The 18,061-nt window shown below is 51.4% G+C and overlaps 1 protein-coding gene across 5 annotated transcripts in view; it reads right to left on the bottom strand.

Moving 5' to 3' along the window:
- ARHGEF10L (Rho guanine nucleotide exchange factor 10 like) overlaps positions 1 to 17,843 on the bottom strand; it is a 207,770-nt gene extending 189,927 nt beyond the window's left edge. For 2 of the 5 annotated variants that reach the window (XM_074975932.1, XM_074975929.1), the window contains exon 1: positions 17,506 to 17,838. The gene's annotated coding sequence lies outside the window, so the exon portion shown is untranslated. Of the gene's footprint in view, positions 1 to 17,505 lie in introns of all 5 variants that reach the window. The other 3 variants (XM_074975934.1, XM_074975933.1, XM_074975935.1) reach the window with 2 other exon arrangements.
- Between the last annotated feature and the right edge of the window lie 218 nt (positions 17,844 to 18,061).

Consider the following 18,061-nt stretch of genomic DNA (forward strand, 5'->3'; position numbering starts at 1 on the left):
CTGCCCCTCATAGGCCACCCACAACCTCTACCCCCCAACCCCATTCAACAAGCCACGCAACCAAAAGCTAGCCAATGTGTTACAGTCCTTCGGAGACTAAAGAGTTGGGTGCCTCGAGCAGAGAACAGAGCCTGAGGCCCACACAGTTGCAGGGAATGAAGTCAATGAGATATACCCATGCAATCCTGGCAAGTGACCCTTGGGCCCCTCTCCCACACCCACACTGCAAAGGAAGGTGAGTAAACTCCCAGACCCCACAACTGGTGATCAGTTACACCCTGAGCACGCAAGCAAGAACTAGCCAACCAAGCACCCAAGAGAATTCCCTGTACCACTTCAGAGCATCTGCCCATGCCACCCATGGCCTTATCTCCAGCCATGGTCATCTCTGATGCCCCAGAGGAAGGAGACAACAGCAACAACAAACACCGAATACACTGGGGGTTGGGGGGGTTGCCTTCCTGACCCCTGCAGGTGACTAGATAAAGTCCTCAAGCATGACACTGGAGATTTTGGAACGCTCTGACTTCCCCTACACCACACAACCAGACTGCATTAAGACTGGGATTAGAATTCAAGGGTTTCCTTCCTCTCAAGACCATGCTGCAGTGACTGGACAACATTAAACCCAATGCCTTCTCCAAAGTTATGCAATGTTAACACCGTTTCAGGGAGGCAGAGCTCCAAGTTCCCGTGGTTGGACTGTTTGTTTTTTTTGAAATCTTATATACTTCTGAAAAATACCCATTCAAATCTGCCCTCCAGCAGACTTTCCTGTTGGCACTTGCTCTAAGATGCCTTAAAATTATAGCTGGTGCCACCTGCTTCTTTCACACCGCCTCCTCATGAATTTGTGAGACAGCCTATGCTATTTAAAGGTGACTTTCAAGAGGGGAAAAATAACATTAAAATAGACTTGTGCACTTTTCTGTTCCTCGTCAGTGAATAAGGAATACCTGGTACTGCTTTATTTCAGTTTGTTAAGGTTTGCTTTCCTCCCATTTCTTTTTACATGAGAAATTCATGGGTTACCTAGCTTTACTGGAAACATGGATACATACCTCATGGAGCTGGAAGGGACTTTGAGAGGTCATTGAGTCCAGGCCCCTGAAGAACCATCACCATCCCTATCGGATATTTTTTTAAACCTTATCTGCCCTAGAACCTTGAGAGACCCCTCCAAGTATTGAGCTCACAACCCTGTGTTTACCAGGCTAGTACACTAATCATTGAGCTATCCCTTCACCAATCCTGGAAGAGTTTGTGATTAGCAGCACCTGTTGTGGGTGCTTTGTTACACAGGAAAAAACATTTCCAATGCCCCCTGGAAGATCATTTAAAAAAAAATCAAAACCAGCAAAGCCAATGTAGCATGCACACACAACCCACCCTCGCTGTCGATTTGGTCCTCCTGAAAGTTAGTGCCCAGAACAACCACCCTCATTGCTCACTACTAATGTTTGCCCTGATGTTTAGTGAAGGCCTATGGTTGGTTTCTACTGGATTTCGGGGCAAAGTGTGTATGTGTGCACACATGAGGGGGATGGATTTGACCGGCTACATTATCACAAGTCCACAGTGTAAACATATTGCACTAGTGTAAGACACTAGTGATATCCTTTGTTTAAATAAGGGGTTTGTCCCAATATCCCTAATCCACGCAGGCCCCCAGGGAATTTTCTTAGGCTAAACAAAGTGAAATGACAACAGCCAGTCCTGGAAATTGAAAAAGGAAGAGATTTCAATCAAGCAGTTTAGAACCCACACCTTTTTAGCAACACTAACTGATTCACATCCGGGATAAAAGAGTCTTTGTTAATCATTCAATAACTTGCCCATTCAAGTGAGGTAGCAGAGCTCAAAGTACAAATTCTTTGTGACTCTGTCCTCATCAAAACCAGAGGGCACAGGGCTGACAGTACTGAAAATTTACCAGTTACAGTGACAACCACTCTTTTCTCCTGGTTACAAAGCTGAAGGAGAAAGGCCCAGCCCAATGGTTTAAAAGCCCTTTGTAATTCAGCTTCAAGCTCTAGACCCTACCTACTGTAAATTTTAGTTGTTCTAACCTAGGGGGGAGCTCTCCCAATTCGAGAGAAACAGGAATGAACCACCAAATTCCAGGCTGAATTTTGATCACTCCCCTACTCTGAATCCAGGCAGGGTGCTTGGAGCTATGATTTTCAGTTCAGTCCTATCACAAAAGTAAGAGACAACTGTGAAATCTGGGCATAGATCCAGGTCTAGACTTCAAATTGCCTCAAAGCACTGGAAGTATTTACAGAGGAAAGATGGTCTTGGGTTAAGGCACGGGTCTGGCTCTCAAGAGGGTGAGGTTCAAGAGGTTCAAGAGGTTGAGGTTCAAGAGGTTCAAGAGGTTCAAGAGGGTGGTTGTGCTACAGGCTTTCTGCATGATCATGAGCAAGCCACGTACAGGCCGGGTTTTCAAAAGAGCCCGTCACATCGGATGCAGAGTGAAAATCTGGCCAGTCGGTTAGGTGCTGAAAATGGCAGCTGTTCCAAGCTCTTGGAAACCTGGTCCTACTTGTCTCTGTGCCTCAGCTCCCATTGTTAATAGCAAACTTCCCTACCCCACCGAGGGACGTGGGGACAAGTATGTGAAGTCTGCAAGTTGCTCAGATTTAACTGTGATAGGAGGCAGATAAGCAAGCAGATTTCTGATTCTTAAGACTCAACCATTAAATTTCACCAAGCAATAAGCTGTCACTTTTTGAAAGACAGAATTTGGATGACAGTTATATACTCCTGAAGCCATCATCTCTGATTCTGCTGCACCTACCAGCAAAAGGTTCCCTCTAATTTTTTCCATCTATGTGCAGAATAAAATTTTAACATGCACCCAGACGTGCAGATGTGCACTATGAGTAGAAAGAGGTGCTGCCCGCTGTGCTAATCAACTGGGCAGCAAATGAATCTCTCCTGGGTGGCCACCCAAATGCTCAGCTTACAAAGAACACAGCCCACAAGCAACAAAACTGCATCCCATGGGCCTCTGCTCCATCAGACACACAACAAAAAAGATCCTCTACTGATGCCAGAGAGCACGGCTCTATTGATTTCAGGACAGCTGTGACCCTGGGTTTTCTCAATCAACATTCAAGATTAAAATAAAGAGGTTTTCTGAATGATAATGTCACTGTGGTGCTTGGCCAGAAGCTCCTTATTCTGGCAGGAAAGCTGACAGGAGTTGTCCAGCTCACACTTACCCCTTCCTTGTGGCGTCCAGAGAGTCAATTACAAACAAAAGACTCACTTGTGTTCTGTTAGCAGGCAGGGGGCTGCTCCAGCCTTGAGGGGCCGCCACAGGTAAGAGGCGCTCCAGCTGGGCCAGAGCAGCCCCCATGCATGGCAGCCTGGGCGGTGGGGTGGTATCAGAAGGAGCAGGCTGGACCAGCCCCTCCACCATGGACAGGGGCTACTCCAGCCAAGTTGTAATGTTGCCATCCACAGTGCCGGGGACTGGAGCTGCTCTGACCTCCCCCACCCTCTTCCGAGCCTTTAAGTGGCTAAACCGTTAAACAGTAGGTTAGCCTATCATTTAACCAGTTAACCATTTAAAGGGAATTTTGCATCCCTATTCTGAACATGGTATGAGCAAAAGTCAAAGGGATCGGGGCATTTACGGAGGAAAGGTGGTCTTGGGGTTAACCAGGTCCAGCTCTCTAGCGGTTCAGTGCAAGGAGGGGGAGGAAGGAGCGGAGTTATAAGACTAAGTGCCAGTAGTGATGCAAGAACAAATGGCGGTAAACTGTCCATGAGCAAGTTTAGACTTGAAGTTCAGTGGAGGTTTTGAGCCATTAGAGGAGTGATGTTCTGGAGCAGCCTCCCAAGCGGTTAAACACCTAACTGAGCTTGAGATGTTTATCGATGATGCCAGGCCACAGGCCATTGTAGGTAATCTGCAACTGCCAACAGCAAATATCCCTAACAGCCACTGCTGGGGAGAGCTCTGAATTATACAGAGAATTCCTCCCCAGATGGCTGGCTGGAGGGTCACCACATTTGGTGTCTGGACGAATTTCCCCCCAGCTCAGATTGGAGGAGCCCGTGGGGTGTTGACCTCCTCTTCCACAGGGGGCGTGGGTCACTTGTAAGTTATATTAATGCGAATGGTGAATTCTCTAAAAAATCTGCACCTGACCAAGTGGTTTTAAGCCACGAAAGCTGATGTCCAAATAAATCTGTTAGGCTTTCAGATGCCCCAGGACTCCTCCTTGGTTTTGCAGATACAGACTGACACAGCCAGACCTCTGAGACGGGTGAATTCTCTGTAATGGGAAGTCTTCAGGTGATAAGATGTCTAACTCAGCCGGAGGTCCACTTCAAAGCATCTCCCATGATGTGCTTCTGCCTCTCCCTGGGGGCCGCTGCTCCCCAGTCCCACCCCTGCAAAGGCTTTCGCATGGACCTAACTGTTCCACGGGGAGTCGTCCCATGTAGCTTATTGCTTTGTGTATCTCCTGCTTTACAGGGAAGCTGCTGTGATGCTGCACGCTGCCCGGACGGGAGCCCCCGGGTGTTTTCTCCATGTTCACCGCAATGTGTCTTTGCTCAGCTTCCTCCCATAAGCCTAGTTAGCTCGTAAGGCACCTGACCATCTTCTCTGTTTGCTTGTAACTGCATCTTTCAGTCATCCAGAGACACTCATCCCCACCATCCCAGCAGCCCTTTTTTAGCCAGCCTGCACACGCGCAGCCCGTTCACTCCTGCCCCCGGCCCTGTGAGCCTCTTCCCTAAATTCCTTCCATTTGAGCAACATCTGCCTAGCATGGCAGTGCCCAGCCCAGCAACATACACAATACCATAGGTACTGGGGCAGAGACTCATTTACACCATTGTGGCAAAGTACGGGACATGTTTACAAGGGTCAATGGAACACTGAAAATTAGATCCCTTATTCCCAAGTGTCATCTGATACAATCATTTCCTGGGGCCAATATGCCTCTGTATGTACAGCCCAAGATCTCATGATTTTGTTTTGCCGCCAAGCTCTGCTGTAAGATGCCCTCTGCTATCACTCCCGGATCATGTTCCATGCTGTCTGGTTACCAAGAATTTCCTTCCAGCGCTGCAGCTGGATTCCTGCGCCCCAGAAGGAGTCGCTTGTCAGTGTGACTCATTGTTACCCCCAGTCTGTATTTTCTAACTTGCAAGCTGTCAGACACAGCCTCAGCAAACGCCAGGATAAGGACCTGGAATCCCTGCAGCGTCTCCCACAGGCCAGAGTCCTGTGGGGTTCCAGTAGTTAATCTAGAATATGGAGGGCAGTCAGGAAAATCTGTGCTTGGCTTCGCTGCAGTGCCACGAAAATGCAGAACTTCCCTGCACTGGGAAAAACGCACTCCAGGTTGAACCCCTCTAGCCTGGCACTCTCGTCAGTGACATCCATAATCCAGCATGATTTGAGTTAGACGGACAACCACTTACCATGGGTGTGGCCAAGTTTCCCACACTCCCATAAAGTTTGTTTGCAGCCACCAGCCCTGGCTCTCACTGTTCTGTGCTGTTATTGAGCTGTAATTCACCCCTCAATGTCTTCTGAGAGCCCAGAGAGCAGTGGAAGAGTTGGAGATGCTGCTAGACAGCACTGGCCTCCTGTGGTCTGGCAAATGCTCTCGTTCGATGCTGGGCAGGTCCCAATGGTACCCGATCAGAGAGGTTCAACCTGGAGTCCAAACACTGTTTGGTATGTCAAAGCCACATACCAGCCAGAAATGTGACTGTGCACCGCCACTCAGCTGGGCAGGATCTGGCCCAGGAGCAGGACACAAGTGCTACGCCTTTAGCTTCTGGGGAATTTCTTAGAACACGGCACTGAGAGTAGACATGAGATATGGACATTATGGCCCTGGTCATAGATCCTCCTAAGCCTGAGGTGTCCCATATGTTCGCCACTCACCCCATGTGGCAAACAGGACACCATGGTGTGGCCATTCTGGGCTCTGGAGCCACACGCAGCTCTTGGAGCCTTTAAATACAGCTCTGCAGAGCTGCACACACGAGCGCCCTACACCCACTCCACGCACGCTCCCCACCACTAGTTGGGACAAGCACTTGGCGGTAGTGGCGGTAGTTGCAGCAGCTCCTGCCATGGCAGCTCAGGCCTTAGCACAGCTCCAGCTGCTGCAGCTCAGGCCTCCGTCTGGCTCCTGCCCCCCGCCACAATGTGGCTCAGGCCCCATGTGGCTCCTGCCTGTTGCCACCACGCAGTGGGGACCCCGTCGTGGTTCCTGCCACATCCTCCACTGTGGCTCACACCTCCGCGTGGCTGCGGGTCAGGCCCCAGGTCAGCTCCTCCAGCCAGGGCTCTGCTGAGTCACCATGCATGGGGGGGGTGCCTAGCTCAGAGGGAGGGCATTCATTTGGAGCAGAGGTAGGGAGGGGACATATGGCCGTGCAGGTGTTATTAAACCTTGGGCAGGGGCTCAGGCTACAGTAAGGCGAGATGCATCTCCCCAGGCTCTGAAGGCCAGGACTGGCTGAGTAAAGCCACCCACTGGCCCCAGCATGGAGCTGTCCCAGCCAGTGGAAGGGAAAATGTCCCTGCGAGCCCTAGCATGGAGCTATCCATGTAAGCCCAAGCCTCAAACCCTGCTTCCCCCAGCTCTGGGCACCCTCCTGCACACCACAGCACTTACCCTGGGGCCCACACAAGCCCACACCCCCTGCCAGAGCCTCTCCCAAAACCTGGACCCTGCCTTCTGCACCCCAAGCCTCTCGTGCCCAGCCCCACCCCAGAGCCTGCACCCCAAGCCAGAGCCCTTGCACTCCAACCCCCTGCCCCAGCCCTGAGTACCCCCTCCCACATTCAGAGCCTCTTGGCCTGGCTCCGCCACAGGAATGTTGTTATTGGTACATACAAGAAAGCACATTCCAGCCAGCGGTGGAAAAACTCAGAATGAACACTGGCCCTGATCGAGCAAAACATTTAAGCATGTGACTGCTCCCATCACATTGATGTAAAATGGTCCAGCTCACATGCTTAAGCACTATGCTGGATTGGGGCCCAGGAGTTCTGCTGATGTATCCACTGCAGGGATATTAGCACTGCACCATTAAACAGCCAGTGCCTCTGGTCCCAGCATACAGGAGGCACTAGATAAAACCTGGAGTGTATTGCTCACATCTGTCTCCCTCCACATCTTTTGTGGGTGTGGACGTGGGCTGGGTTTGTACAGTGCTAAAACAATGGGGACTGGGGCCATGCTCAGGGCAATGCAATTAACAGTCTTAATCATCTCGACAGCTACGTCCGGTTTTTTAACCATCCCAAAGGCCAGGCTGGCAAACAGAGATGCCAGCCCCCAAGTACAAAGAATCCAGTTTCAGCAGTAAAATGGGGCCTTTTCCACACAGAACTTTCACCTTGAGGTTCACTAAGGAGCAAGCAAGGTCTCTCTCTCTCTCTCTCTCTCTCTCTCTCTCTCTCTCATACACACGCGCGCGCGCGCGCTTTCACAGACTTCTGCCAGGATTCAAAACCAGAGGCAGTGAAAGCCCATTCTTGGCTTAAAGACTCCAAAAATTAAGTGAGACAATCAGTGGGGGAGGAAGGCACCCATTAGAAGCAGGCCTCTCGCCTTCACTTCCGCAGAGCCTGTCTCTGGGCCCTGATCCTTTGTAGGGGGATGGGGCTGCAGCTGCTCCAAGTTACCCTATCCACCCTAGAGACACTTCACCCTCCAGTAGCCTCCAATCTAGGTTGCTGGATCAGGCCTAATCCAGAAGCAGCAGAGGTTCAAATCCCCTGCATGTCCTGTTGTTTTGCAACTTCCACTAGCCACACGACTGAAGCTGCACAGCAAATGAAACCAGGAAAATAGTTGCAGAGGTTGGACAGCCAGACCAAGGCAGCCCTGGCCACACATTCCACCCTGCAGCCCCGGTTACCACTGTCAGCTCTTAGAACAGAGTGTGAAAGGGACAGAAAAATTCTTCGGTTTCGATTGCCACCCAAGTCAAAAACATGTGACCTTTAAAGTTTGACGGGGAAGCTAAACAAAAGGTCATGCAAAGGTAGAGACAGGCTACAACCAGCTAATTATTTAACATTGGTTTCATTGTTTATCTGATGCTGCATTTTCTTCCAGCTCCCATGTCTGCATATCCGCTGCATTCACCCCTGCCTGATAAAGAAATTCTGTTCTTTATCAGTTATTATAGCACGGTCATTACTGTAATGTCTGAGCACCTCTCGATTCCGCAGTAAGCAACAAGACTATACACCTGTCTGTCCTCCTCTCCCCAGAGGGAGAACCGACCGTGTGGAGTGCAGTGTCGTGTTTTGGTAGGCGCAGATTTATTGGTATTTGTTAAATATACCCATTGCTGAATGTTTATGTTGGAGAAGGAAAGGTCGGGGAAGTCTGCTTGCACATAGAGCGGAAAATGGTGAGGTCTGATAGTCCTTAGTTCCTGGGGGAATTAATGAAGGTGCACAAAGCCTTTCACAAATAAAGATTCCCCCGCCCATACACACCTCCACACACATAAGGAAATACACTGGATTTCCCTTGCAAAACTTGGCTGCATGTCCCCTTTTGTGCCTCTGACTCGTCAATGCATCATCCTAATGTGTGCACACAAATACCATGCGAGCCATGGGGGTGTCCACACACTTATGCAAGTGCAAACAGCCATATGCACGGCATCAACAGCCACATTTAAGCCCCTTGCATCTGAGCCCATCCCACAGCCCACAGACAAACAGAATAAAGGTGAATCCGTCCTGAGCATCCTACAGTTGAACCTCAGCTTGGAAATGCACGTTTGTCCCCAGCCCTAAACATGTGCTTGCTCACAAAGGAAAGAAAAGACTCCTCTGACCACACTTTGGTGACACACACAGCACATGCTGGCATGCCTAGATCATGCAGCCTGTCAGTGGATCTCAGGCTTTCTGAACCCCAGGGCTCCTTCCCCAGGCAGAGGGGGAAATTTGTCCCATGCATTTGGGTAAAAACACAAGGCGCCATCGGACCCCTTCCAAAGTCTTCACCAATCACTAGGTGGCAGTGACCCCTAGTTTTAAAACCTCTCATGCATAGTACAGCCCAAGGGCCTGAGGTAGAACCCTAAGGATACAAAGGACTAGTACAGGTTGTACCTCCCTTGTCTGGCACCCTTGAGACGAGATTTGCTGGATGAGGTCAGGTCAGGCCCCCAGGCTGCCTGGAGCAGGGGGCCAGTTCTGCAGGGCTCCGCCACGGGGTTGCAGGGCTCCCCTGAAGGGCTGCCAGGCTTTCCCAGCCCCAGACAGAGCTCCTGCAGCTGCAAGGTTGCCAGAGGGGTTCCCCCCCCCGAGCTGACTCCCAGCTACAGGGCTGCCAGGGTTCCCCCAGCCCCAGCCAGGGTCCCTGTGGCTGTGCAATTGCTGGCAGTGCTCCCTGCTGTGGGGTGCAGGGCTCCCCCAGCTGCAGAGTCCCTGAGGCTGTGGGCGCTAATGGCACAGCTGCTAACTGGGGCTGGGCTCCTCACAGTGGGGCTTCCCAATCCCAGCTGGGGCTCCTGGTCGTGGGGCTCCCCCACCCAGCTAACTGCACCAGCAGGGGGCTCTCTGATCCAGGTACTCTCTAGTCCAGCAACATCCACTGTCTTGGCAGAAGAGAGTTTCCACCTGCTCGGAGGGGAATTTCGCCCCCCATGAATACAAGCGCAGTGCTAGCTGACCTCTGTGCCCACCACCATCAACCGAAGAGAGCGAGGCCACCGCGGAGCAGGAATTCAACCCCCCGGAACTCCTGCTGAAAACAGGAAGTGTCCCTCCTTCCTTCGTTTTCAAGTCTATCGCAGGCAAACGTCACTCTCACTCCAAGGAAGGGGGCTGATGGTGCCAGCCAGATCCCGCCGGAGTACTACATGGGTCAGCAACAGAAAAACTTGCTGTTCTAACCGACATCACACCCTCCCTCCAGGCCTGGGCTTCCCCCATGCCGTGCCAGTCAGCCAAGCCCAGGGCAGTATTCTTCAGTGTGAGTAAACCACTTACCCTCTACACTGACAATGGCTCACACCCAGATCCAGTCTGATCTGACTTGTTTTTATCTCTTTTGATAAGTGCTGTTGATATTGGGCCATTTCCACCTTGCTGAATAGACCTTGTCAGCTCTGGCCCTCCCCCTTTACGGGGACCCCACTCTTTAAATACCCCTCTGAAACCACCCCCCCCCCCCACACTCATGCATCTGATGAAGCGGGTCTTTGCCCACAAAAGCTTATGCTCCAAAATTTCTGTTCCTCTATAAGGTGCCACAAGACTTTTTGTTGTTCTCAAAGCTACAGACTAACACGGCTCCCTCTCTGACACTTACCCTCTGTGCGCGTGGCGATGAATAGTGCTCCTTCCTCCCACCCTTTGTCTATGCAGATGGGAGGCTCTTTGGAGCAGGGACTCCCTTGCACTACGCGCGAAGCTCCGCACAGTGTACATCGGGACCCTGCTGTCAGCTGGAGATATACTATGCAGGTGTAATACCACCAGTACTTTTCACCTTCCCCTAGTTTTCTGCATTCTTCTGGGTGAACCTGCCTTGCTGAGGCAAAACCCATCAGCGACCACCTGGGCCTAGCTATTGCGAGGGTTCAAATGCTTAGACCTGAACAAAGCTTGCAGATCCTGCATTTAGAGGGTCAAATCAAGGGTACCAAAGAAGCCTGCCTTGCCAGCTGGAGGCACAGTGGAATAAGGTGGGAGGGGAGGAAGTCATTGCTGGAGCAGGAGCTAATAACTCTCCTAAAAATCCCTCTTGGGAGCTCTGGGTGCACATTGCTGATTAAAGGCGGTGCCACACAAACCCAGTGTAGTTCCACCACGCAAAGCCCTTTCACTCAGCATTTGTGTAGGTACCACAACGGGCTCCAGGGCACTTTTAGATGCAGAGGCAGACACACCAGGGCTGGGTCTACATGTGCCCCTTCCTTTCGAAAGGGCCATGTTAACGAGCAGGTTCAAAATATGCTAATGAGGTGCTGCAATGAATATGCAAGGTCTCATTAGCATAATGGCGGTCACGGCGATTCAAAAGTGCGGCTTTCCGAATCGTGTGCCGCCCGTGGAGACGGGAACTTCCAAAAGGACCCCCCCAAGTTTTCAAAAGCCCTTCTTCCTATCTGGTGATCGGAAGAAGGGCTTTCGAAAACTGGAGGGGGTCTTTTCAGAAGGTCCCGTCTCCACAGGCGGCACGCAATTCAAAAAGCCGCACTTTCGAATCGCCGCGGCCGCCATTATGCTAATGAGACCCTGCATATTCATTGCAGCACCTCATTAGCATATTTCGAACCTGCTCGTTAACATGCCCCTTTTGAAAGGATGGGGCACGTGTAGACCCAGTCCAGAGAACTCACATTCTTCTTCTGAACTTCCATGTGTAGGGAATGTGGCAGAAGGAATGCCGTGCTGCTGAAGGCTGGGAGGAATGAGTCTCCCAGAGGTCATCTGCATGAAAATGCAAAAGGTGTGCATGTGTGATACCTTTTCAGGCAAAGCCTAATGGGTAGCAAGTAAGCCATAAGATTTGGTCTATTGTAAACATGTAGTTGTAAAATCACAATTTAAGCTGACACTTAAGGCGGGAGTTGTGAGATCTCACCAATGCTCTGGGTTGTTGTGGGGGGACAGGGCAGTCGCCTTAGCTGTGTAAGACATTGATTACACAGGGCTCCCTGGTTTAAAGCATTGTGAGAGAGAAGGGGAGGGGTATGGGTTGAGCCAGCTTGCTGAGTGCCTTGGCCCTGCCTATGCCTTGGCCATATAGCTATAAGCCTGGCTTGACTAACCCTCCCCACCTGTTAAAAGATAGAGCTGGCTACTAGGGTGTTTGTAAAACCCCACACTAGAGATACCAAGAGCTGAAATCACAGAGTGGCAGCTGAGGCCACACAGAGCTGAAATCACTGGGTTCTGCCTTAGGGCAGTCCCAAGCAGTGGGGTTAGGACTGGCGGACAACAGCAGGACCAGCGGGCGGCCGGTAGGAGCGGCGGCGGTAGACGACGGCGGCCGGTAGGAGCGGCGGCGGCCGACGACGGCGACCGGTGGGCGGCCGGTAGGAGCGGCGGCCGGTAGGAGCGGCGGCGGCGGCCGGCGACGGCAACCGGCGGGCGGCCGGTAGGGGCGGCGGCGGCCGACAACGGCGACCGGCGGGCGGCCGGTAGGAGCGGCGGCGGTGGCCGACGACGGCGACCGGCGGGCGGCCGGTAGGAGCGGCAGCGGCGGCAGACGACGGCGACCGGCGGGCGGCCGGTAGGAGCGGTGGCGGCGGCAGACGACGGCGACCGGCGGCCGGCTGGTGACAGCAAGGGGAGGCTACAGACAAGTGGACAGCTAGTATTGCCCTGGTGATGTATCTGTGGGCTTTGAGTTTGGGACTGTACCGCAGAGGGTACACCCTGTAACTGTGTGTGTGTGGAAAAGGGCCAAGAGCCCCAGCAAGAGACTGGGTTCTACTGCATATGGGGATGGTATCTGGGTAAAAGGGGTTTTGTCTCTTCTGTGCTGAGATATACTGCATCTGTCGCTGTAACCTTGGGGTAGGTTACGGTCATTAAACAAGCCATTTCTATCTCAAACTCTGTGCTTGCGAGGGGGGGAGAACCGCCTTACAGGCACCCAGCACGGGGGTGAAATTGTCCCAGGCCACTGGGTGGGGGCTCGAGCCGGTTGATTGTATCCTTGATAGAAAAACCCCACAAGAGTTGAACCCAGCCCTTCTGGCAGGCATCTGGCGTTAACAGAAGGGTTACACATGCTTAGTACATAGGCCTATCACCTTTTCCCCCAGCACCAAGATGCTGATGGAAACCAATGGAAAGATTCCTCTGGGTCAGGCCGTAAACCCTAACCACCCCTGTTTTCACCAGTCCCCAGACACAGTCAGCTGACCAGCTGATCATTTCCCCTGCCTGGCTATTTGCTGGGATTCCCCCTGAACAGATGGTCCCCACCTCCTTAGCTTTACTGCTCCCCTTGAGTTCAGCTTTGTTATTTGTAAGACACTTCCTCTGCAGCACTGTCTGTTGACAAGAGACACAGGCTAATGTTTACCAGCCTGTGCCCCAGCTGGTACTTATGACTCCTCACAAAGCAGCATCCTCATTAGAAAAAAAGGGCTTGGCCTCTCTCCATTCCTTCCCTGCCCTCACACTATTGTCTCCTAAATCACTATCCTTAAAAACATGCCTTGCAATTTGTGAACAGTTTGGTAGGGCTTAGTTGCAATCACGCGCTGGAAGTTTGAAATGTAAAACTTGTTTCATCCCTTCCAAATGGGGATTCCTCTCTTACACAGACACTCACCCGGATTGTTATTGCAGGGTACTTATTTACTTTGATTAACAAAAATTCTACAAATGGCATCTCTACCCTTTGCTCTAGGGCCCAGCTCCTCAAAGGTATTTAGGCCCCAAAGTTCTATTGAAACTATTTGAAATCAACACGTTAGAAGCCTAAATACCTTTGAGGCTCTGACCTGTTTGCCTAATTTCATCAGTTTAGGATAACCACCACAAATCCTCCTCCAATGCTTCCCCACCCTTACAATCCTGGCCTACCCTATTTTCAAACGCCCATGAGAAAATATTTACCTTGGCCCACATCCTGAAAAGCCGCATATTTCCACTGTTTTAGTTTGCACGTGCCCACTTCAGTCCACTGATCTATTCTTGTCACTTTGCTCATCTCAAGTGCAGGGCTGCTGAGTAACTTTTAAAAATACTAGTAACAGAGAGGGAGCCATGCTAGTCTATATACTATCGAAACAAAAAGCAGTCAAGTAGCACTTTAAAGACTAGCAAAACAATTTATTAGGTGAGCTTTCATGGGACAGACCCACTTCTGCAGAATTATTTTATAAATTATAAAGAGACAAGCTCACCTAATAAATTATTTTGCTAGTCTTGAAAGTGCTACTTGACTGCTTTTTGTTTTAAAAATAGTAGTGCAGCTTTTTTTCCGAAACACTTTGCCTGTTCAGTGCTCTATGTGACTTTGAGATGGCAAATCAGCCATGGCACAGTGAACCGGCACAAGACCTCCAAATCAGGCAGTTCCCATTTTAAGCTCATAAGACAGGATTCTATTTATTCCTGGGCATTTTGTTGGCTGTCCGCACAGGGCTGAATTTCACCTTTGGTGAGCAGATGTAAATTACAGATAATCCATAGCAGATAGATCCAGAAACTGACACATCCACTTCGATGAGATTTTTTACAAGCCCGTTTGGTCTCCCCTGACCCACTCTGCCAGCATCACTAATTTGATTAACTTGGTATGCAAAATGAGAGAGATCCAGTTTCAGTAACAAGATCCAGTGGCTGGACACTGAAGACACACAAACGCGGATGGGAAATAAGGTACACATTCTAACAGCAAGGGCGATTTGCCACTGGAACCACTAAACAAGGCTTGAGGTGGAAATGTTTAAATCAAGACTAGATGTTTTTCAAAATGCTCTGCTCTAGTTCAAACAGAAATGATGTCAGAGAATGCCTATTGCCGGTGCTCTGCAGGAAGTCAGATAAGTGATCACAGTGACCTATTCTGACTTCAGAATTTATGAAAAAGCACCAGTATCTTAAGCCATGTTTGGAGCTGGTTCCAGCAACAACTTTAAGTGTTTTTAATCTCATCTTCATGCTAAATTCCTACTGAGAGATACAGCATAGGCAGCACTCAGGGCAGGACGCAACTGGTACTTACCTGGATGTCACACTAAGATCTGAGGCTTGGTTCACTCTAGACCTTACAGGTCAACTGCAGATATGCAATTCTAGCTACCGCAATTGCGTAGCTAGAATCGACATACCTGAAGTTGACCGTAAGTTCTGTCCTCGCTGAGGGAGGTCAATGGGAGTATTTCTCTCATCAACCTCCCTTACATCTTATGAGAGCAGGAGTACAGGGAGTCGACTGTGGACCCCAGAGAGATTAATTCTGCGTCTCTACCAGATGCACGAAATCGGACTCCAGAAGATTGACCCATCTCCCAGTGGCTGTGTCTACATTTGCATTCCTCTTTCGAAAGAGGTGTGCAAATGAGGGAGATCGAAAATGCAAATGAGGTGCAGATTTACATATCTAGTGCCTTATCTGCATATTCTTCTTTTGCAGGAGCTTCTTTGGAGAGAAGAAAAGCAGTGTAGATGTGGCCCTTTCGAAAGTAAAACCCATCTTCGAAAGAACACTTCTTCCCGTAAAAAAAGGAAAGACGGGTTCTTTTCAAGATGGGGTTTATTTTCGAGAGAGCCATGTTTACACTGATTTTCTTCTTTCCACAGAAGCTCTTTTGAAAGAATATGCAAATAAGGCACCAGATATGTAAATCTGCACCACATTTGCATTTTCAATTTCCCTCATTTGCACGTCTCTTTCGAAAGAGGAATGCAAGTGTAGACACAGCCAGTAAGTGTAGACATACCCTGAGTCAGATATGCAGTTTCCTAGTCACACCTTCATCTATGTGTGGCAGGGTGTATAACAATGTCTGCTGGTGAAAGAGACAAGCCTTCCAGCTCCACAAAGCAATTCGTCAAGTCTGGGAAAAGTACTCCAAGCATCACAGCTAAATCCTAGGCACAATAGCTATGTCAGCATAAAGAGGTAATGCTGTAAGAAGCCATTCAAAATGAAGTGGGCATTTAACAACTCCAGTCACACACAAAGTCTATGAACAGGAGAATAGTCACACTGGGTCAGACCAAAGGTCCCTCTAGCCCAGAATCCTGTCTTCGAACATTGGCCAGTGCCAGGTGCCCCAGAGAGAGTGAACCAAACAAGCAATCAAGTGACCCATCCCATCTGTAAACAGTTTTCGTAGCACTTTAACTATAGCCACTAGAAATCTCTAAAAGTAGCACAATGCTCTTGCGAGGATACCCAAGTGAGGAGGGGCCATATACACACAAGGGCGGGGAGGGTTCACTCATCATAAATGTCCTAGCAGTGCTAGCCCTTGGCCAGGGAGAGAAGTCAGCAGTCCTTGCTCCCAGCTGCTCTCCCACTCTAACCACTAGACTGCACTCTCCTCCCAGAGTTACGGAGAGAACCCAGGAGTCCTGCCATTTCTGCAATACCAGCCGTGCTCTTGCCAAGTTCTGTGAGCATGCACCTTTCTTCAGATTCTCTCCATGCCTTAGTATAAGTGTGATTTGCCAAGTAAACTCCCAAGCTGTTTGCTGTTAGATGTTGCTAGAAAAAAAGAAGTTCAACTTAGCTCATCTTTATGGCTTACTTAATTAGTTAACTAGGGTTAGATTCTATCACTCAAGTAGACCGCACAGAAAGCTGCAGGTAGGGTAATCTAGAGTTGCCAGTTTCCACGGAGTGTCATTTTCTTACATTGTATGACCCACACCCTTGATTTTGGACCACGATGGCCACAGACATTAATGGTGATGCCATGAGTCTATTCCCTATTTTACTTCAGTATAACTCAGCTTTTCCTATGGATCCCCAATCCGTATTTGTTTACTCGAAAAAAAAAAAGTGCCAGTGAGTTCAGCGGCACTTACTCCAAAATTAAGCGCACTCTAAGCACGGACTGTCTTAGGGTTTTTGGTAACTTGATTGAAACCAATGATGTTTTGTGATTTAAATCAATGATTTAAATTGCCTTGATTTAAAAAAAATCAATCCACCCTGGATTACACCGATTTAACTATTTCGTTTCAAACCAAGTCCTTCCCCTCACCTGCACAGCTCACCCAAAAGAGAAACTGTGCAGAGACCAGACCTTTGCGTTGAGTGTCCTGTCACCGGCACCAACAAGAAGTCCTGTGGCACCTTACAGACTAACGCATATTTTGGAGCATAAGCTTTCGTGGGCAAAGACCCGTTTCATCAGCTGCATCTGACAAAGCAGGTCATTGCCCACGAAAGCTGATGCTCCAAAGTATTTGTTAATCTATAAGGTGCCACAGGACTTCTTGTTGTTCTCCAAGACACAGACTAACAGGGCTTCATCTCTGACACCTGTTATTGGCAGTCTCTGAGGCCAAGGACACCCCTAGCCATGGAAAAGGGAACTGCTCCCCAGCCCTCCAGGTGAGCTCTCTGAGGCACATGGGAAGCACCTATCGGTTCTGCCTATGGAGCATCTTGTAGACAAACTCCCCTGGGCCGGAGCAGCCCCACGCGGGGTGCAAACTTTCCGAGATGAGGACAAAACACTGTAACTCTTTTTCCTCTGCCTTCCCCCTTCCTTCGCCAGCCTCAGCCCGGGCAACCCGCGCTCCAGCCCTGCCCGCATCGCCAGCGCTGCCGGACCCGACGTTTTGCAGACCGTGACCGCTCCAGCGGACAGGCCCCCGGGCCAGGCCCCGCTCCCTCCAGCAGGGGCAGCGGCCAGGGCCGGGCGGGCTGGGGAAAGGCTGCCCTGCCCCTGCGGGGCTTGGTGTCTGCTCCCCGCCCGGGCCGAGCGGCGCTTTGTGCCCCGGGGGCTGGAGCCTGGCGCCCCTCGCTGGAAGCGCAGGGGGAGCGGAGCGTCACTTACCCCGGCGCCCGCCAGCCTTTGTTGCGGTTGCGGCTCCGGCTCCGGCTCCGGCTCCGGCTCCGGCTGACTCCACCCCGCGCGGCGGCGTGTGCGACTCCCGCTCGCCCCTTCCCCGGCCGGACCCCGCGACGGGGCCTGAGACAGGGCCAGGGCCAGGGCCGGGCCCTCCCGCAGCCAATGGCGGAGCGCGGCTGCCCGCTCCCGGCCGCGCCGCGAAGGGGCGGGAGCGGAGCCCGGGCGGGGGAAGGACGAGCCGGATCGGGCCCCTGGGCGCCGCTGCGCCGGGCTCGGACTCCCGCGGCTGCAGCCCGGGGCCGCCCGGCCGCCCGCGTTCCGAGGGAGCTGCGGGGCGCGGCCGAGACAGCTCCGAGCCGGCCGCCGGGTACGCGCCCCCCGGCGCTCGCCTGAGGGGCTGGTCCCCAGCGCCAGACGGGCAGGCGGGATATGCAGCCCCCTCAACCCAGCTCTGCCCCCCCCCGCTGCCCTCCAACCCCCAACCCAGCTCTGCCCCCCGTCCTGCCCCCCAACCCCCAACCCAGCTCTGCCCCCCGTCCTG

The sequence above is a fragment of the Carettochelys insculpta genome, chromosome 23 (assembly GCF_033958435.1).
Source record: "Carettochelys insculpta isolate YL-2023 chromosome 23, ASM3395843v1, whole genome shotgun sequence".
NCBI lineage: Eukaryota > Metazoa > Chordata > Testudines > Carettochelyidae > Carettochelys > Carettochelys insculpta.